Here is a 22,270-nt window from a genome sequence, read left to right as displayed (position 1 = left end):
GGACTGATGACCATAGATGTTAAGTCCCATAGTGCTCAGAGCTATTTGAACCAATCTATAATGAAGCATGAATGTGGCAATTGCAGGCGTATGGTTGACGAGATCCAACTCATTTTCCAGCGTAATCTAATGAAGACACAAAGGAACTAATGACATTAGCTGCCAATGGGCACTGACTTAAGTCAATGGGGTAAGTTGAAAATTTGTGCCGGACTGGGATTCGCACCCAGGTCTCCTGCTTAGTAGGCAGATGCGCTGACCACTGCGCCATCCGGACACAGTCGTCATCGCAACTGCATAGAGTAGCATAGCACACCTCCTGTCAGACCCGAACTCTGTACTTATCCACACACTACAGATGTAGTGCTCGTTACCCATCATCCTAATTACTCGCGGTATGACGCCGATTCTCGTCGCAGTTCGAGCCTGGTGTGCATCTGCACTGAAATGATAAATTGGTCGCCCTCACCTTACATATATCATATAATAAAGGTGTGAGAAAAACTATATAGGAGATGTAAGTTTTCTTGAACGGTGTAGATGTAATTGGTCGTCCTGAAAGAAAACAATGCTCAACATCACTGTACTAGGAATATTTCTTCCTTCCTTGTCCCATCGGACAACTCTTTCCATCCTTACCGCAGTTTGGTTGTTTAAAATGCTATACGAAACAGCAACAGAAACATCAAAAACAGGACTAGTGAATGGTTATGTAATTCTCATTAGTTGTAGTAGTAGTAGTAGTAGTAGTAGTAGAACAAGAAGAAGAAGTAGAAAAGGGTTCAGAAATAATGCATTCCATGTTCAGATTCATCAAACTCCGACGTTTACTGTCATTCGACGTAACAGCGCGACGGAGGAGGGCTACAGCAATTCGCAACAGTCTGTATCTTTTGTCTTGACGGTCAGCATTCCTTTCGTCGCCGATAAACAACTTCGCAGAACATTTGTTTTGGTCTGAAGACAGCAGACCTTAAACACAAACATTGCTAGTGTTTGTATGCTGAAATATAAGCAAACTAACGTACGTCAGCTCACTTTTTGCACACGCTTCTGAAGAGCAAGTGACGTAACAAATTCAAAGCCAAATACAGGAGACGCTGTACTTGAGTTCAAGTGGCTGAGTTCGAGGCTGCACAAAGACATATCGCTGGTCCCTTATGGTCTTCATACATAAACTTCGCAAAGCAGCTGTTACAGGATTCTACGTACCTTTGTGCGTGCTCTGCTGGAGCAAATATTCACCAGAAAAAAAAACATGTCACATCTATATTACTAAACGGTTAAAACGATCAGCCATAACCCAGTTGCAGGTAGCCTCTCTAATGGCTTCCAGGAGCATCAGAAATATGATTTTCTGTACTTCATATACTTATTGGCCGAATTTAAAAGTTTAAAACGTTATCTATAATCTTACATTAAGTAAACCAAATACTAAAAGTTAGAAACTGTGTGTGTGTATGTGTGTGTGTGTGTGTGTGTGTGTGTGTGTGTGTGTGTGTGTCAGCGCAACTCACAGCCCGCAAATTACACTGGTTATTTTTATGCAGTATTTGAGAATGAAAGCACTTAGTGACACCCAGAAAAATTATTTGAGAGATGGATTCTTTAAAGAATCGGCTGGGGGATTCTTTAAAGAATCGGCTGGGGGATTCTTTAAAGAATCGGCTGGGGGATTCTTTAAAGAATCGGCTGGGGGATTCTTTAAAGAATCGGCTCGAGGGATCACTGGTGTATGACTCACTTAATAAACTATCGAAGTTAAGAACCAACACTACCACGAGCTGCAGTGAATTAAAGTGTCTTCGTGAAGGTGTCCGCACAGAACTGCTATGTTTCATGATCAGGTCTTAGGATCTGCAGGATTGTTTCCATCAAAGCTTAATATCCTGTGATAGTGGAAGATTTACAAGAAATGTCTAAAAAGTTTGATGTGTGTTACCCAACAATAAAACAGCAGATACTAAGAAAATACCTTGTTCACCTTCAATCACCAAGTTTGTCCTCCCATGCGAAAATATCTTGTTGACGCCGACTTATATAGTGAGAAACTATCATAATAAAGTAAGTGAAATCAGAGCTCGCACGGAAAGATACAGATGTTCGTTTTTTTCCACGCGCGATTCGATAGTGGAATAACAGAATTATTGTGAAGGTGGTCTGCCACCCAAGTGTGATTTGCAGAGGAGCCATATAGATGTAGATAGTAATTTCTATTGCTCGTATTCACGACACTCTTTGGCAAGTGTATAAGTCATTAGTTGGGGTAAAGAAAAGGACTGACGTCACACGCATTTGGACGCTTATCGAAATACGCGTCAGATAACGGTGCACGACTTTATTTTCCGTGCAACTGGTAGCTCCAGGCCTTATCCACCATGATAAATCTGAAATGTAACTTAAGTATGTCACATGTCTGAATCTTCCTGGCAGATTAAAACTGTGTGCTGGACCGAGACTCGAACTCGGGACCTTTTCCTTTCGCGGGTAAGTGCTCTACCAACTGAGCTACCCATTCACGACTCACGCCCCGTCATCACAGCTTTACTTCTGCCAGTACCTCGCCTCCTACCTTCCAAACTTTACAGAAGCTCTCCTGCGAACCCTGCAGAACTAGCACTCCTGAAAGATAGGATATTGCGGAGACATGGCATAGCCACAGCCCGGGGAACGTTTCCAGAATGAGATCTCATTCTGTCAGATGTGTCACTGAACTCTTCGGCATTGTCTTCAGATAGAAAGTCAATTTGTATAACTCAAATCGAGAACAAACGTTACGCTTACTCAGATTTTAGCGAATGGAGGCCATAACGTGGCCCCCGATTCGTCCGACGTCAATCTCTGAGACATTTGTTCATTCTCGTTAATTTTATAGATGGTGATGACCAGAATTGGTGTATTACCAAAGGCTTCCTTTTCGTCTCCAAAACGTTTTAACCAGTCTTAAATACATTTTATACTAATGGGTTTTCTTCCATACACTTTTACCGACATAATGTTTGTCTTTGTCGGTTTTTATCAGAAATTAAATTTAATTTTACGTTTATGCCTTACTTGATTGCGATATGATAGGAGTCTTCAGCCTCAATAGACAAATACTCTTCAGCTTGGTGTGTTCGATACTTCTCTCCGTGTGTAGGTCAACACAGGCAGGCTATCAGACAAAAGATAGTTGCTCCTATTTCTTAGGTTACAAAATTATGGGGAAATGATGGTAGGGCACTGCTTTGTTGGATTATAGACAGCTTCTGAATTGAAAGAAGAATATGACTTTGGATCATACAACTTACTGTTGGGGGGCATGTGTTATTAGTCACATTCTAGATCGAGAATGATATGAGATGCACATCATGTTGTCATATCTGTGACTCTCTCAGCACGATGCTCCAATATGCGCACAGATACTTCAGTAGCGAAGTTCGTATGTACCCATTCTTGTAACTTAAGACAAGCGACAATTTTTCGAAAAATGTAACTTGTCTTGAACACGGATTCTATTGGAGGTATTCCAGCGTTTAATGTAAACTGAGGCGCCCACAGTTCATGTTCATCTCCACACCATATTAGAGCTTTACGAAAGGCTAAAAATGGAAATGATGGTATCGGGCATCGCGATTTTCATTAATTGACGTTCACCCACTTGCTATCACTATACTATCTTGGCGGAAAGATCAGTACAGCCCCAGACAGCTTAAGTGTTTTCAGTGAGTAAATTTTTTGTACCCTGCCCTCCTTAAGAGCGCTGTACAGGATTAGTCTGAGGGTGGAGCTAGACCTCGAGGCCTATTTCTCCGACAAGGTAGCTTCCCTTAGCAAAAATACACCCTGTTTCAGACCGCCGGAGATTCGTCTTCAAATCGCTTCAGTCTCCTACATCACAGATGTAGTGTACTGCCTAGGGGTTACGCGCCATTCGCCTTCGAGGACATGGAAGTGTAAATGTAAATATCGTGTGACTAGGGCCTCCTGTCGGGTTGACCGTTCGCCGGGTGCAAGTCTTTGGTTTAACGCCACTACGGCGACTTGCGCGTCGATGGGGATGAAATGATGATGATTGGGACAACACTACACCCAGCCCGTGAGCGGAGAAAATCTCCGACCCAGCCGGGAATCGAACCCGAGCCCTTAGGATTGACATTCTGTCGCCCTGACCACTCAGCTACCGAGAGCGGACGACATGGAAGTAAGATTTGCTACCTGACACAGTAGTGGCATTTTTCAGCGTTTTTGTGTCCTAATGGTAGGAAGAGAAATGTAGATTCCAGGACAAACTTAGAATATTTAATGTGGGTGAAGAAATAGTGTAGTATAAGAACAAATGGAAAGAGCATGCAAGAAAACTGCAACAAACCTGAACACCAGACTCAGTTCTGAAGTATAAACCAAAACCGAGGTTAAGACAGTTCGGTCAGCCGACGAAAAGATGCCCGTGACAAAAATGACCAACGTGAAGTTTCAGGTGCTAAAGTAAAAAACTTCCTTCTGCACTGCATACCAACAAGAAAACACGATAGCACCAGAACCCAAAAATGATCCGAAAAACGTACTAAATTTTGTGATGTTAGTCTTCCACGTGTGTCAATAATTGAGATGCACGGCAAACGATATCGCAACTCATAGTACTTCAGAATCTTCCGCAAATCACTAGCAGTGAACCATGGATTTCAATCGAAACAATCCAGCAGATAATCTCACATACACAAATACACGTTTTTCACTCAATTTCGAGGTGAAGTTTTTTGCTTGAATTTATTCCAAATTTAGCGATTCGCCTTTCAGTGGCAACAATTTAGTAATATGTGTTAAAAAGTTTCGTCATTTCGTAGCATCACTATTTGTCATAGTTACAAGGTATCATATTTCTGTATTCCTTACAATTTCTTTCTGTTTCTTTCAACTTTTACGCTACGTTGTGAACTGTGTGTTAAGAGAGATACCTGAAGAACAGCCCACAACTAAAACACCTATAACAAGGACGAAACTGGAGTTGCATATCATTGCCTTCCATTATACTCTCGCCTTCATGTTTTCTCTGGCTTTTCCGTTGAAATATTTCACTCTCAGTCAGAATATTGGCCAACGTAAAGCTGGTCTTCATAGATTCATTCTCAATCTGCCGAGCCACGGACAGCTGGAGATCATCGACTGCTCCATATGGAGCATCGTTAATAGCAGAGGTAACACTGCTATTACGTTTCTGAAACGGGCACACTATCGTTTCTTCCGTTACATACGGATCACATGTGAGAGACAGGTGGTTCAAGTTTGATAAGTGAAAGAAATTCAGAAATGTGTGCGGGGTTCTTCGCTTTGTAATTAGCTGATGGCACTTCTCCTAGTTTCTTCGTAAGTGAGAATGTAGGTCCCTCTAAGAGGCTTCGAGTGAAGCGAAGATGACAACTTGATACTGTAATGATCAGTGACATCATCCATCGCGGCTGGATAGCACAATTTCACATTTAAGAATGTAAAGGATACAACTGTTAATATTTTATTGATACTCGTATTTTACGTATCTTAAATGGCCATCAGGAACTGACTAAATGAACATCTTTGACGATAGTCAGTTATCTCCAGAAGATGGCCTTTTTAGGTAATCGATATTCGAAAAATAATTGCTAGTAGAACATTCTGTATCTACAATCACAATGCTATATTTACTCCATGCTAATCATACTTTTTAGAAAATATTTACTGCAACAAACTTCTATACACAATCCGTCCAGCGATTGTGTTAATGAAGATTGTAGAGAAAAGTTTACAGAGCCTAATTTTTTTAATTACTAAGCTCCGTTTAAATTGTTTTGTACATAAGTACCGACGGTTCTCTACTGTGAAGGCTTAAATTTTGTGCTACACTGTAATACTGAATACTACTCTTACATCCAGTGTGGATGGAATTCGTATGAAATATAGCTACGCGTTAGCTGCAAATTCTATTTATATATCCTCGTTTATTAACAACCTAATGTTCACACACACACACACACACGTTCCTATTTTAATTGACTCAAATTATTTCTCTTCGGTTTTTTCGCTCATAAGAAAGTGTCATTTACTTTCAAGTTTCTTCCATGCTTTTAAAAACTGTGGCCACGTTAATGAAGTAAAACAAAACTGTCGCACGAAGATGATGATACCCTTTGAAATATGTCATCTAAATAATTGTTTACTTAGCTGGTTTGTATATTATATTCTCATTAGACACGTAAGTTTTTATTTCTTATAATTTTATTTCTTATAATTTCCTTTAGTACTGTGTGATTTATATTTGACTTACGTAACTTTTTGGGACATGATTCTGTTTTGGTTTTCTCAGCTTGGATCTTTCCTCTGCGTTAAGCTCCAAGGATACTCACTTATTTATCGTGGGAAGTATATTATACCCTTTGACCAATAGCATCGCGAGCTGCAGGAAGAAGTAGAATTGCATCTCTGTACGAAACAATAGCTTTTGTGCGCAGATCGTTCGAGCGCAGTCGACCGCCTGAGTTCGTAGCAGTTGTGAGCGGATGTTACAATGTGTACAAGTCCGCTATTATTCTTGCTGTTACATGACTGAGAACAGATTTCATGATTGAGAAGTAGGATAGTAAGTTAATGACCCAATACAGGATCAGGACGACTGTGACCACAAGTTTATTTAAACGTTATGCCATAATAATTGTGCAAATCTTACATTTATACAAAACAGATATATTTGATTGCCTGTTGTAAATTCTGATCTCATTAATGTAGCTTGCCTTCACTGTCTGGCTATCTTTAGTTATAATACAATCCCAGTCTCGAAAAGTGAAGTGCTTGTTGGAAGCGCTTACATGGGTCAATAAATTCAAAACTGTCACACTCAGTTGGAGACAATCTTGGGTTCAACGAGAAAGGTGAATAAAGGACAATGTAAGAAGCAAATAATCCTAATAAACGTAGGTCCGTAAATCAATGGTTTCCCCGATATGACGTATTACGGCTCAAAATAGAACACTTCGCAAGTGGTTCTCTAGGAATCCAAACTACAGATATGCGCTTGAAGACAAAAACGTCACGAATGTTCCACATGGCCACCGCTCATGAGGGGGGGGGGGGGTAATCTTCAGCACGTCTCCTCACTGATGCCAGCACACATCTGAAAATCCCAGGGGTGTTGCGAATGGATTGAAAACCAACCGCCATGCGATCCAGGAGTTCACCGACACTATCAAGAGGACTGGAATACACCGATGCTTTTTAATATCCCTACACAAAGAAATCAAACGGGTCGAAACCGGGAGACCTCCCTGGGAGGCTTGTAATGGTACTTGAATTACGTAACCATTAAGGCACCTCACCTCAACCTCTCGATACCAGCAATATTCTACTGTGTTTCTGTAAAATAGTTAACATATTTCTGTGACAACATTCAGATTGGAGTTCATTAATGTAGAGGAACTTTGATACATCGATATGTTTACATTGCAATTATATTATTCTTATGTGCATTCTTTCCTTTGTCACTATGATCTTTGACGTACTTGTAACTCTGAATTTTAGGCGCGTAAGCGGTTATTAGTGAGTCAAGTGTTGGTCGTCATGTTGAAAAGACGCAAATTGTAGTCAGATTATGACATGTGAACTTTAACAGTGAGGAAGATATTTTCAAGTATGTTTTATATTGTGAAGTGATGTTGCAACAAAAGCAATAAAAAAGATGTGTAACTTAAAATCGGAGTGCTGATTGCTTTTTTACATCACCATTGTCCTAACTTTCAAAAGTTTAATCTTGAAGAATGGTTTATGAAACACATCTATAAAACTTTTGAATATCGCAGAATAACACCTAGGCTTCTTTGCATCCGAGCTTGGAATCATCACTACCTAGATTTTCGACGATTGAGCCACCAGTTCACAACGAGACCAGCGTGGGAAACACGAAAAGATGAGTGCCTAGTTTATCCATTATTTCAAGAAATGACTTTATTAACTGTGTTCTAATGATACCTCCCACGTAACATAACTTTGTTGTTGCCCGAAAATGCAATATTTAGCAGAGTGAGCAACACTACAATCATAATTAATTTTTGACCTTTGTTGTGGTAGGGTTGTTAGAGGCTCTTGAACAGGCGAGACACGACCGAAACACTTTTTGTCGAAACGCTGTTCGCCAGTACTTTGGCATCCGAAATGACGATAAAATCAAACGAAAGCAATTTATCACTCTGTAATTTACACCTCACTTGCGGTGTTTCGAAATAAACGTAGCCTTAAATGTCAATGGTGTCTTAACATTGGCATGACTACACTCGTACACACATCGTGTCAGAGAACCCATTGGTTTCCGGACAACGTATTGGATTATTTGCTTGTTTATTTGTCCTCTATTTGCTCAAAAAATGGCTCTAAGCACTATGGGACTTAACATCTGAGGTCATCAGACTTAGAACTACTTAAACCTAACTAACCTAAGGACATTACACACATAGATGCCCGAGGCAGGATTCGAACCTGCGACCGTACCAGAGAACGGTTCCGGACTGAAGCGCCTAGAACCGCTCGGCCACAGCGGCCGGCTCTATTTCCTCGTTTTGTTTCTACCTATAATGGTCAACACCTTGTATACATCGGGAGGAGTAGATGTAACATTGATCTCTTTCCGCTTTTTACAGTTATCGACCTCCCGATCCACTTGTTAACATTTCGTCGGCGTACAGTACGAATTGTCACGAATGTGCGATGTCGCCCGCGAATAAGTCGGAGCTGTTTGCAAGCTAGGCACGACAGTCTGCACGCCAGCCTACGGGACGCGACTATCTTTGACCGGCGCTGCGAAACGCGCAGAGCGGGTGAAGGGGTCGCATTGTTGCACCGTGGGAAACGGACAGTGCTTGACGTGATTTGGTAACGCAGCGGGGACAGCGCGGCACGCATGACGTGTCCCATTTTTGTATCTGCGCTGTACTGTATTTATAGTAACGAGCTTAGCTGGCTGGGGGAGGTGGCATTGTGGTGGCCACAGCTGCCGCCGTGGGGCATCAGACCGTCAGGAGCTCCCTACGAGGGCCCGGCGAGCACATTGTAGGCCTCAGCACGCACGCACGCACCCCCCCCCCCCCCACCCTCCAACACCACGTCATCCCCCTCCTACCCCCCTCGCTGCAGCCGAAGGACGTGCCACTCGATAAAACAGGACACGATCTCTCTGTCGGTGAAAAAAAAAAAAAAGATACGCCGACATGGGGGAAACAATGGAGCACACCCCTCAGCGGTTCCGTATTTATGTGCCTCGATTTGGAAAAACAATGGCGCGGTTTTAGGAGATGCCAGGCGCTGCTCACTTCCTCTTTGAGTGTCCTTAGCGGCTCCGCACGATGCGGGACGACAGATTGTACTGTACGGTTTAATGTATTTTCGAGCTCGCTCTTAGTTCTAATGGTTAGCGAAGCTACTGACACCAAAGTTACAGGTTCTATTTCCGGTGGCATACTCTAATTTTTCTGGCGAAGAAACGTCTGGAAATGTGTCCATCCAGTCTCTTGAGTCTAAATGAAGCTGTTAGAATAAATAAGTAGTGAAGCATGCACACAAACTGCGGAATTAACGTCGAATAAAAAGGCTTGCACCCGTCTCGAAGCCACAAGTTGTTTGGCTTCTTTCTTTCTTTCTAACTAATTTATTCCTTATAGAGCTCCAGAAAATTCAAGTTCTCGTCTTAACAGCACCACCCGATATCAGACTAAAAAAAAAAAAAAAAAAGACAGCCTTCTGACTGCTTTGACGCGACTCACCACAAATTCCTCTTCTGTGCCTACCTTTTCATTACAGAACAGCAATTGCAACCTACGTCCTAAATTATTTGCTGGATGTATTCAAATCTATGTCTTCCAGTACAGTGTTTATCCTCTACAGTTCAATCTAGTAATATGTAATTTATTCCCAGGTGTTAAAGAGTGGAATTAAAATGCAAGGTGAAAGGACACAAATGATAAGATTCGCTGAGAACAGTGAAAATGGAAAAGAATTACAGCATGTGTTGAATGGAACGAACAGTCTGATGAATACAGAATATGGATTGAGTGTAAATCGAAGGAAGACGAAAGTAATCAGATGCAGCAGAAAAGAGAACAGCGAGAAATGTGACATCAGAATAGGTGATCATTAAGTAACTCATGAAGGACGAAGCAAGGAGGACATCAAAAGCGGACTAACACTGGCGAAAAGGGCATTCCTGGCCAAGAGAAGTCTACTAGTATTAAACGTAGGCCTTAATTTGAGGAAGACATTTCTGAGAATGTAATTTTGAAAGCCAGATGTTCTACTATCCTGTCGCTTCTTCCTCCTTTCCTCGCCGATTCTGCGGAGAACCTCATCATTCCTTAACTTATCGGCCCATCTAATTTTCAACATTCTTCTGTAACACCACATCTCCCCTGCTTCGGTTCTTTTCTGTACTGACTGTCTCACAGTCCATATGCCACTGCCAAGTAATGCTGTCTTCCAAAATTACGTTCTCAGAAATTTCTTCCTCAAATTAAGACCTGTGTTTGATGGTAGTAGATTTTCCTTGGCCAGGAATGCCCCTTTTGTGAGTGCTAGTCTTTTCTTGATGTCCTCTTTGCTCTGTCCATCATGGATTATTTTGCTCCTTAGGTAGCAGAATTTCTAACTACTTCTACTTCATGACCACCAATTCTGATTTTAAATTCCTCGCTGTTCTCATTCCTGCTGCTTCTGATTACAATCGTCCTTCTTCGATTTACTCTCAATCCATTCTGTACTCATTAGACTCTTCAGTCCATGCAACACTTCCAGTAATTCTTTTTCACTTTCACTGAAATAGCAATGTTATCAGCGAATCTTATCCCACTCTGTAACCTATTTATTTTCGTCTTTGCTTCTCCGTTATACAGACTGATACACGTGTAGATAGCTATCCGCCAAATCCGAAAGGAGAAAAGTCAACACTGCTAATAGGCACACACTTCATGAGCATGAACCTATTGCTCAACGTCTTCGCTGCAGGAAAACTTTATTTGAAGTACCGCTCCCCTAGTGAACTCAAACGCAGAAGAGAGGCAGCAACGCTGGCAGGACAGAACTAAACATGGTCGAATACCACCAAAAGATGAGCTGCCCTCTTGAAAGCAGCCTGATCACTTAGAGGGCTTCGTCTGAGAATCGGCCGAAGTAAGCCTGCCATTCTAAAATAGGGACTCTGCGATAACTTAGTTGCGTTCTTTGCATGTGGTGCCAAGCAGACGATGTGCCACTTCGTCGCTACACTTCATTTAAATGCCATACAGTGGTTATCATAGACACGCTAAGTAGTAGTAGCTCCCGTCATACAAAAAAGTCAACGCTTTCCAAGTTTCAAATAGCAGTAAATTTGCATCAGCTATCCCGGCCTTCGTTACTATCGCTTTAAGGAAGCCGCGGAAAGACCATTCTGAGAATCTAGCGCCACCTAGTTTCTTCGTTTGGCTTGAATGAATTGTCAGGTAATCACTCATTTGCACGTTCACCACTGCCATCAACAAGTAGAGCGGACGGGTGTGGCGATCCAGTGGTGATAAGCATGAGCAGAGGCCTCTGGACTGGGTATGCAGTACAAACTTGCCAGCCCTTTACACCTCACTGTTCTGAAATGAAATGATCGTATAGCATTATTGGCTCCCGTCTCGGGTTGTTCGGCCGCGTAGTGCATGTCTCTTTATTTGACGCCATTTTGGCGATTTGGATGTCGATGACGTTGATAATGAAGGCAATATATCACCCAGTCCCCGAGCGGATGAAATCTCCGATCCGGCCGGGAATCGAACCCAGACCCCCTGAATGGTAGTCAGACGCGCTGACCACCTAGCTACGGAGGCGGCGATCTCTGTTTTCTACCAAGCCTTGGGTGAAACAATTTTCTTCGTCCAAAGCGGCATGCAAATCTGCAAGCCTGGAGAGACACGAAGCCAACTCCACCCAGCCGGTTCGAGTTACGCGTAGGCTGCGTAGTTCATTGCGCCAGCTCAGGAGCGGCGAGGGCATTGCCATCCGGTCCAGGCCGGACGTCACATCCGCTCAGATGTCACTTTCCTTATCTGTCGCCGGTTGATTGCTGACGTCTCATCTGCACCGTGCTGAACGAGCTGCGGAGACAGGTTCTCTCGCGACGTTGGTGCACCGAGGCACTTCCCACTTCGCTGTATTTGCTTCTAATCGGTCACGTTTCGACGGTCGACTCGCAAGTATCACGGGCCAATTTACCTGAGAACGAAGTCTTTCATGACGGCACTGTTGCATAAAACATTCAAGGACTCCTTGCAACCTCAATTCAGAGCAAAACCTCAAGCTTTCGACGATTACCTCCACCGTCTTCGACAGGAGCAACTGGCTGTCAAAACTGTTGCTGTGGTAACATTATATTGCCCCTAGATGGCTTCTGATTGGTCGGTAATTACGTAACGTTTTCGCAGATTGTGTGTCAAAACTAAAGTTTTGTCCCAGGGTCCTACATACTGGGATTCCATAATTAAAAAGGCTATAGAAATGAGAATGTGTGACAGGAACTTCAACCGTGACAGCGGATATAACCTGGAAGGGAACTCTAGATGCAGGGAAGAGAAACAGACATTCGTAGCATTGTTTACACTACTACGGAAGCGGTGGCGCCACTAGCACAGACGTTGACACCATCCGCGACAGCATTACATAATTACCGACCAATCAGGTGCGATCTGGCTCTGAGCACTATGGGACTTAACATCTGAGGTCAACAGTCCCCTAGAACTTATAACTACTTAAACCTAGCTAACCTAAGGACATCACACACATCCACGCCCGAGACAGGATTCGAACCTGCGACCGTAGCGGTCACGCGGTTCCAGACTGAAGCGCCTAGAACCGCTGGGCCACAACCATCCGGCTCAAAAGCGATCTATGACTATGTGAGACCAACACACTAGCAGTTTTGACAGTTAGTTGCTCATGACACAGACGATGTAGGCAATCGTCAAAGGCTTCAGTTTTTGCCCTGTATTGACGCGGAGATAAGTCCCGGAATGTTTTATACACCAGTTTACCTCATTTCACTTTACTGAACTCTGCTAACTTAAAACGCTCTTCTGTGCAGTATAATGTAACAGCAGAAATATATATATGCGTATCAAACATTTAGAGATGGTTCCGGGCACATTATGATTTTTCGCAGAGGCTGCCTTTTCAGCAAGAGACGAAATCCATGAGAAGATCGTCTCCGTGGTCTATCGATTAGTGTTATTAGACAGTAATGTGGAGTTCCTAGGTTAGATTCCTGATAGCTATCTCAAATTTTTCTATGGACCACATAGCCTTCGGAGGCCAAAGAGGCTGGCTCTGAGAACTATGGGACTTAACATCTATGGTCATCAGTCCCCTAGAACTGAGAACTACATAAACCTAACCAACCTAAGGACATCACACGACACCCAGTCATCACGGGCCAAATAGGAAAATGATTGAATAAATTAGCACAGGGATTGAGACACCAGCCGCCTATGCGGACTTAAATCGAAAGGCATGCAACGGGCTTTATATACCCGAAGAGAGACTAACTAATTTCAGGACCTGAGAAGAAACGATCTGATATATAGGGCGTTCGGAAACAATCTGAAAACCTTGTAAGAGCAACTTAGGATAGGTCGTTCTCGGAAAGGACTTAGGAAAAAATTCGATGCTTTGCGCCATTTCCGAGTTGATTAGCGTCAAAAGTAGCCAATCAGGCCGTTGGCGCGCAAATTCAAGCGGCTCGTCAGAGACGATGTCACCGAACGTGCTCTTCGTTTGGTTTTCCGAAATCGAACAAGTGAGCGCTACAAAAATTTGACATGGGGCGGTAGTAAAAATCGAACCCGAGCCAAAAGGCTGGGCAGGCTCGTGCGCTATCATACATGTCACGAGAAATGGCACTAACAGCATCGGGCGGGCCGTGTGAATTTGAGCGCGCAACGGCCTGATGGGCTAACTACAGTGTTAATTAGCTCGGAAACGGTGGAACGTACCAAATTTTTTTCTTAACAATTATTTGTCAGCACAATCTATGCTGCAATGCCCTTAAGAGCTTTTCAGACTGTTTCTGATCGCACTGTATGTTGTATGAAAGCTCTAGGAGATGTCGACGTCATTTAGTTGCACTATAGTAACATTACCTGTCTTTACCACACACTACTGTGGTCAAGACAAATAGTGTTATTAGAATACATGTTTGGTACCGTGTGGGAGGACTTGTCCTCGTTCCGTATTCCTTGGGAAAAAAAATGGCTCTGAGCACTATGGGACTTAACTGCTAAGGTCATCGGTCCCCTAGAACTTAGAACTACTTAAACCTAACTAACCTAAGGACATCATACATATCCATGCCCGAGGCAGGATTCGAACCTGCGACCGTAGCGGTCTTGCGGTTTCAGACTGTAGCGCCTAGAACCGCTCGGCCACAACGGCCGGCATTCCTTGGAAAGAATGATGATATACAGGAGGTTAGTCTCTCCATCATAAACAACGTTTTTTTTCTAAAGGCCGCACCTGTATCAATAGCGACGTATATAATGAAGTTAGTGCACCAGTTTTTCCCCCACGCACAGCACAAATCCTTTCGAGAATTTATTTGCTTTCACTTGTGCCGTGGGAAATAATTCTTGAATAAAATGTCCGTGTGTTATTCTGCTTCTGTATCGCTGCACTCTTCTTTTTACTTTCTCGCTTCGTTCCGAAACGCGAAAAACATCAGCATCTAATTTCGAAAATATTATGATGCTCTCGTACATTTCTCAATGATTGTATGTAATACTAGAATTATATTAGAACAAATAAGCCCTCGGTCACAAATATTAAGTCAAAACTGATCAGGTTTCGACACTACTATGAGCGTCGTCTTCAGAATTAAACTAACTGTTCTAAAACATGTTAAGTATATAATACATTAAAAAATTAAAGTTTGTACTGACTGGAAAGAGATGCAGTACTTACAAGTCACATTTAAAAAAATCTAAGCCGGAAAGGCGACGTCATGAAAGTTGTAAATAAGATGGCGAGCCGCTAAGGGCTGCTCGTACTTGAGTGAACAAGGGTTGCAACAAGACTGAGGTGCCCACGTTAGAAAGTGTGGGCAAGTAGACATAGTGTTGCTACGAGCGCCATCTAGTAGCCGCAGAAACAACTAGGCTACTGTACATTCAAAATTAGACACATGATATTGTGATGCAGCTGATTCAAGCATAACGTAAGCGCTAACAATAATAGGATGAAGTTACATACTTATCTGCTTTAAACAGAGATACATTTTGTGACGTAAAAAAACGTCAGTTATGACAAACACGAAAACAGGAAAGATGTAACAGGAAAACAACATTTCGGTAAACTGCGTGAGGAAATCTGAATCAAAGCTCTAGCAATGGCTTTATACAGTCGAAAAAGTTTTTATTTCGCAGCTGCAGCTGTTCGTTGAGAATGAGGCCATCATGACGGAGATATGTTTGAAAATCTCCAATTCCTCTAAAACATCTAACCTAAGCCCCTTCTTTTCGGTATGCAGAATATTGCTATCGCCTATGGCTTTAGGCACGTGTCCAGTAATTAAGAGATGATCGGCAAAGGATGAATTTAGGGGACTGGTGCCGTTCTTTCTCAAAAGATGTTCTTTATATCTGATGGTGAAAGCACGTCCAGTTTGCCCTATATAATAGGAGGAGCAGGTATCACAGATCTTATAAACGCCAGAACTTTCTGTAGGGGAGCGAATGGATTTCAGATTATGAATGAAGTTTCTCTTGAAAGAATGTGGAAAGGGACGCGGGAAGTGCGTTTCAAGCCAACAAGCGAGTGGCCGGGTAACCGAGATCCAGACAGCGTGGTGTCCAGACATGCGTGCTACTACTGCTGCCGGCTGCGTAGCGGCGCGGCCGGAGGTGTGCGCGGCACGCCCACACCTTGCTTCCGGTCACAAGCGGTCGTCGCTAGGCGGCGCGCCATCCACAGTTCGCACTCCGTGTCGATTATTCTGTCAACTATGCATTCACTGTCTGCTTATTCCCGTCGATAAAACTGGTAGCTTCAAGTTTTTCGATGCTATTTTCACCTTCTTATTGGTCAGCTGGGATCACTACCAACTCCAGATGATCACATTTCTGTGTGTTTCACTTTTGTCCATTACTTCGTGCTCTCCATATGTTCCCTTCACTTTTCTTCTGTCCGTGTTGTTCCTTTCGACCTCGCCGCAGTGGTAACACCGGTTCCCGTCAGATCACCGAAGTCCGCTACCGGGCGGCGCTAGCACTTTCATGGGAGACCATCCGATCTGCCGAGCGCTGTTGGTAAGCGGGGCGCACTCAGTCCTTGTGAGGCAAACTGAAGAGCTACCTGTTTAAGTAGTTGCGGCTCCGGTCTCGTAAATTGATATACGGCCGGGAGAGCACTGTGCTGAACACATAACCCTCCATATCCGCATCCAGTGACGCCTGTGATCTGAGGATGATAAGGCGGCCGGTCGGCGCCGTTGGGCTTCCAAGGCGTGTTCGGACGGAGTTGAGTTTTTAGTTTATGTTGTTCCTTATTTCTTAGTTTCTGTTTTTAAAGCCTTCTAAATTTAGTATTTAATTCTTCCGATTCTTTTATTTTGTTTCTTTCTAGTTCTTTTCCTACTTCTCCAGTCCACGCTATTTCTTCAGTTCCTTTTTTTCAGATATACAATTATGTTTGTTTCGTTAGGCTGTTTTCATTCATTGGGCAGAGGTGCCCAAAGCGGATTATTTCTGTTACTTTCTGGCCGGCCTCTGTGACCGAGCGGTTCTAGGCACTTCAGTCTGGACCCGCGCGACCACTACGGTCGCAGGTTCGAATCCTGCCTCGGGCATGGATGTGTGATGTACTTAGGTTAGTTAGGTTTAAGTATTTCTACGTTCTAGGGGACTGATGACCTCAGATGTTAAGTCCCATAGTGCTCAGAGCCATTCGAACAATTTTGTTACTTCCTGCCGCGCGGTATTAGCCGAGCGGTCTAAGGCGCTGCAGCCATGGACCGTGCGGCTGGTCCCGGCGGAGGTTTGAGTCCTCCCTCGGGCATGGGTGTGTGTGTTTGTCCTTAGGATAATTTAGGTTTAGTAGTATCTAAGCTTAGGGACTGATGACCTTAGCAGTTGAGTCCCATAAGATTTCACACACATCTGAACATTTTTGTTACTTTCTGTATATTTTAGCAGTATTTCTCACTCTCCAACCACCTGCAGCTCATAGTACATCCATTATTTCTGTAAAAATCCGTCTATTAAGTGTTCCTACGTAACTTCTTCTTAAGTATCCTTTGGACATCATACATTTAATCAGAGATCAACAAGGAGTCAAAATCCAATATATTCAGTGAGTTACACTTTATTGTACATGTATAGGATACAGCACACGAAATATAAGCCTACCCAGATTATGACATATTCTGATGAATATGATATATTTTCAGTGTATACACAAGAATTACACTTCAAAACCTACACAAATTCCCGAACGAGACTCTTAAACCGCGAAACACTACACCTTGATGACGGAGGCAAGCAAAGCGCCAAGTTCACTGTGTCTTTCATACAATGTTCTTGAGTAAAAATGGCACTAACTCGTCACAGAGCGTAATAATGATAACTTATATTGCTTCTTCTTCTTCTTCTTCTTCTTCTTATGCTTGAGGCTGATTAAGCATGAATCTCATTTCTTCTTCGCGAATTGTTTAACCATTTCGTCAGGCTTCCTAAATATTTTATACTATCTGGTTTATAAGCTAATCTTAATTTGGGAAGCCGTATGTTGTTTCCAATCTGTTACTAGCATTTAATGTCAAAGTAGTACGTTTTAAATCCTTTCGGAGTCACCCACGGTTTCTCGTATGACATTCAAAAACACTATCACATATTGCGGTAGCAAAGCATTGTTTTTTCTTTTCTTATGTGCTCAGTTCTTTTCAGAAATTGCGTTTCAGCAATTTGTATTTCAAGCATCCCAAGATGTAGAAACCAATTTTTATAAAATTTTATTCTTATTCTTATTTCCCCGCCAGGCCTTACATTTTAGTGAGTCATGGGTGAAGCCGAAAAAAATTTTCAAACTGAAAATGTACATTTGTTTTACAAATATTGTAAGAACAATGGGAACAAACTTTGATATGGACACCTTATGTAAAAGAAAAATTACAGAATTCGCTTTTAAATATATGTAATTTGTTTATGTCGAACTTGGTCGTACCAACAGCTTCCACTGTACTTTAACATCTGGTATGTTTCATGGAATCGTAATAGGACCGCCATCGTTTTCTGAAAACAGAAAATATCAAAATATGGTGTCAGCAGCGCTATCAGATTGTTCGCTGAGGATGCTATTGTCTATAGGAATATTTCGTCTTTTGACGATCGTAACGAAATGCAGAACTTTGACAGAATTTCCACTTGGTGCAATGAATGGTGGCTCTATTTAAATATGGATAAATACAATATAATGCCAAGAAGAAAGAGAGAAGCAGGTAGATCCGATTTAAGGATAAGCAGTTTCCACCTGGAGGCTGTCAAATACCTTGCGGTAATACTACGAAGGGAGACTAAATGGGAAGAACAAGTGAAACCAATGGTAGAAGGATGAGTGACAGATTTTTTTTTCCCTTATAGTGTTCTTGGAGCGGTGCGGCTGTAAAGGAAACGCGGGTAAGACTAGCCAAATTACTTCTAGAATGCCTACTCCAGCGTTCCAATTCCTTATCAATCAAGAGTGAAACAGGCATCTAACGACTTCAGAGACGCGTTGCTGGGATTGCAACACACCGGTTTAGCAGATCCAAAAGTTAACAGCAATGCTCGGGAAGCTTCAATGGAATTTTTTGGAGGAATAACGACTTTGTTCCTGGGAAGTCCTGCTGGGCAAATTCAGACCACTGGTTTTAGGGGGAGACTGCCGGCATCGTGCATCTCCTATAGACATGACGAGGAAAATATGAGAGATAGAAGAAAGTACGCAGCCAAAAAAGTTATTTTTCTCTTGTTCCATGAGCGAATAGAATATGACAGAAAATCTCTCTAATACTGGTACAAAATACTCTTCACCAAACATAGTGTGCGGTCTATAACATGTTGAGACAAATGGTACTGCTTACACAATTCTATGCGACCTTGTCGAGGCCTGAGAAATCGTGGAATTCGATACGCAGGTGGCCGTCTCGAGTGACGGTAAGGGCGGTGTGGGATTGAGAGAGGGGCTGGAGGTGGGGGAGGGATGGAGGGCAGAGGAGGAGGATGCAGGCTGAAAAAAATCCATCTCCTGCTAGGGCGCGGCTGTGGTGAACAGTTTCTGTTCACCAAATTGTCATATGTTCTGGGTAGAATCGAAATTCTCTTGTGGACTGAGTATGCGATACATTTCAGACAGCCACTTAACAGCCTGAACTAACGCCTCAGTATGATGTGCAGTCAGCACTAGCACACTTCTCTACTATGCACGTACACTGAACTTAGCAAAGAACTATGCACTCTTAGCTAATCTGAGGTAACCGGTTGTGTGTAAGACCAAGACCGCATTTCACTTACGTAGTTGAACTAGCAGACTCACTACTGGCTTCTTCTTTTATAGTGCAACATCGATCACCTACGTGAGCATCTTAAATACCCAGTTGTTTGATTAACACCGGCTTTTCAATGACCACATCATTTAGTTAGTTAACCTATAATCCTGCGATTCTTTATAAATTCGAAATCGCACGTATATAACAGCTTCAAAGTCTGATTGCTTTATAGATGAGTTAATGTGCTAAAATGGTTCAAATGGCTCTGAACACTATGGGACTTAACATCTGTGGTCATCAGTCCCCTAGAACTTAGAACTACTTAAACCTAACTAACCTAAGGACATCACACACATCCATGCCCGAGGCAAGATTCGAACCTGCGACCGTAGCGGTCACGCGGTTCCAGACTGAAGCGCCTAGAAACGCACGGCCGCGCCGGCCGGCGCGTTAATGTGCTAAATGCCGGGTGGTTATCATTAAAGTGCAGGTGCTCATGGCGGTCCAATGTGGGCTGTAATTATCGTACGGCAGCGAAACTTGGTACAGATGTTAATGCGTTATGTGGAACCGACTTACGCCGGAAAAAATTTAGTTGCAAGTTTGGCCACCAAGTGCAAATTTGGCGATGTGAATTGTTGATTTCATTATTAACTGAGGCTTCCATAATTCGTTCAGTATGAGCACTGGCAACGTCCACGAGATGCTGCATCCGTGAAAGACAGTGATCAACAGTTCCTCGCAGCACTTCCAATGGAATCAAAGCAACGTGTTCCTATATGCTGGCCTTCAGATAGGGTAGAAACCGAACGTGTCTCTGGTAAACACTTTCTTTAAGATATCCGTAGTGCCAAAACCACGGAGATTATAGATTAGATTAGTACTTGTTCCATAGATCACGAATACGACACTTCGTAATGATGTGGAACGTGTCAGGTTAATAAAAGGTGTCTATACAAGATATTACATTACACAAAATATTACATGACACTTAATATTTTTAATTAATTAATTTTTTTGGTGTGGGTTGGGGAAATTATCCACGCACTATATCCGAAAATTCATCTAATGAGTAGAAGGAGTTGCCATTAAGGAATTCTTTTAATTTCCTTTTAAATGCTATATGGCTATCTGTCAGACTTTTGATGCTATTAGGTAAGTGACCAAAGACTTTTGTGGCAGCATAATTTACCCCCTTCTGAGCCAAAGTTAGATTTAACCTTGAGTAGTGAAGATCATCCTTTCTCCTAGTGTTGTAGTCATGTACACTGCTATTACTTTTGAATTCGTTCGGATTGTTAATAACAAATTTCATAAGTGAATATATATATTGTGAGGCTACAGTGAAGATCTCTAGCTCTTTAAATAAGTGTCTGCAGGATGATCACAGACTGAGGACGTAGGGCCTAAGTGGTATGAAAAAATGAGATTGGCGCAGGACAGACAGAAGAAAGATCAAGATTGGAACTACGAAATGTAGTGCACAAGCATATCGTCGTTTTACTACTCTTTAACATTATCAACAGTTACTCAGAATTCACATTCTCCCTACTTGTGGCCGGTATACGACACGACGCTTTCTGCACTCAGCTTGCTGCTTTGTTCTTTCCAGGCCACTCCATTATAAAGGAGTGAAAAGCTCTCACAACGCTAGGTGCATTCTGCCGTTGTAGACAGCGCTAGAGCGTAGCTAATTGCCTTCACGGGTTCAGTGGCATTTCCCGGATGCGGGCAGCGTCCTTTCGGGTACTCAGTTGCTTCACGCAACAAGGCAATATCTCCATTAAAACTTGAGTAATTGGTTCATATCCAAGGCTTCTCACTACAAAAAAAAGCCGTGGAACGCAAGGTGCTTCACAGCAAGACAACAAAACGGACTTCGGAAACAATAAACTTACTCAGCCAATGAGCGGACTCTTGGACTCCAGTCCGTCGAAGCAACGCTACGGGGTCCCAATCAAGTGATAGTTTTAGGCCACAACCGTTACATACCTAATTTTAAGACTCCAAATTAATTTTTATCATTTAAATAACTTCTGTGTCAACACAGTGCCAGGTAATGTAAAATAGAAGTCATTCTTGGAAATAAGAACAATACATAAAAAGTTTTAATAAGTCATTGTTTTTAACGGGTACGTATAGCATGTACTGAGAAAACCATTCCTGTCCTGGCATCTACAGCTGAAATGCATGAACAGTCAAGCGAAGAGCAAAGTAAGTTTAAGGATTCACGTCGTGTCAACGACCATGTCTTTAGAGACTGAGAACAAGCTCGGAAAAGGACCGTTTCCTTTCAAGAGTTCGTCCCAGCAACCGCCTTTGTTGGTTTTGGGAAGTCAGTGTCTTAACAACTGCGCATACTGTTTATAATATACAGCATTCTGGGTGTGTTATCTAACTAAGCGTATCAAAAGTAATTTTGAAATTCAGTAAATTTTTCATGACTTTGGAACAGCTGTGACTGTTTCTGAGGACTTTTACTTATTTTTGTTTTTAATTAAAGTGGTGGTCGTGATCTCGCTGGTCGAAGAGTAACTTCTGTTTTCGGCCATTCCATTTATACGTACGGAATAACAAATATTTGAACCGAAGCATAACGTTATGAAGCCATTTCCGTTCCCAATCGATCGATAAAAAGACCTTGTGGAGACATAAGATATATTACAATCTTCCATTTTCTGTCAGAGAGACGAAGGTCCTTCAAAGTTCTTAAACATAAAAAAATAAAAGATGCGGCTATACTCGCGAAGT

At 42.5% G+C, this 22,270-nt stretch overlaps 1 protein-coding gene and 1 non-coding gene across 2 annotated transcripts in view; both read right to left on the bottom strand.

Annotated features, from left to right (window-relative positions):
* The window catches only part of LOC126175697 (phospholipid phosphatase 1-like), an 820,416-nt gene that overhangs the window by 89,547 nt on the left and 708,599 nt on the right, over window positions 1–22,270 (bottom strand). The gene's annotated exons all lie outside the window — the stretch shown is intronic.
* Trnas-acu (transfer RNA serine (anticodon ACU)) lies at window positions 205–277 on the bottom strand. The gene has a single exon. It is a non-coding gene; the product is annotated as a tRNA-Ser (tRNA).

This window comes from Schistocerca cancellata, chromosome 3 (assembly GCF_023864275.1).
Source record: "Schistocerca cancellata isolate TAMUIC-IGC-003103 chromosome 3, iqSchCanc2.1, whole genome shotgun sequence".
Classification (NCBI taxonomy): Eukaryota; Metazoa; Arthropoda; class Insecta; order Orthoptera; family Acrididae; genus Schistocerca; species Schistocerca cancellata.
The sequence above is the reverse complement of the archived record's forward strand: the minus strand, read 5'-3'. Positions and strand labels throughout refer to the sequence as shown.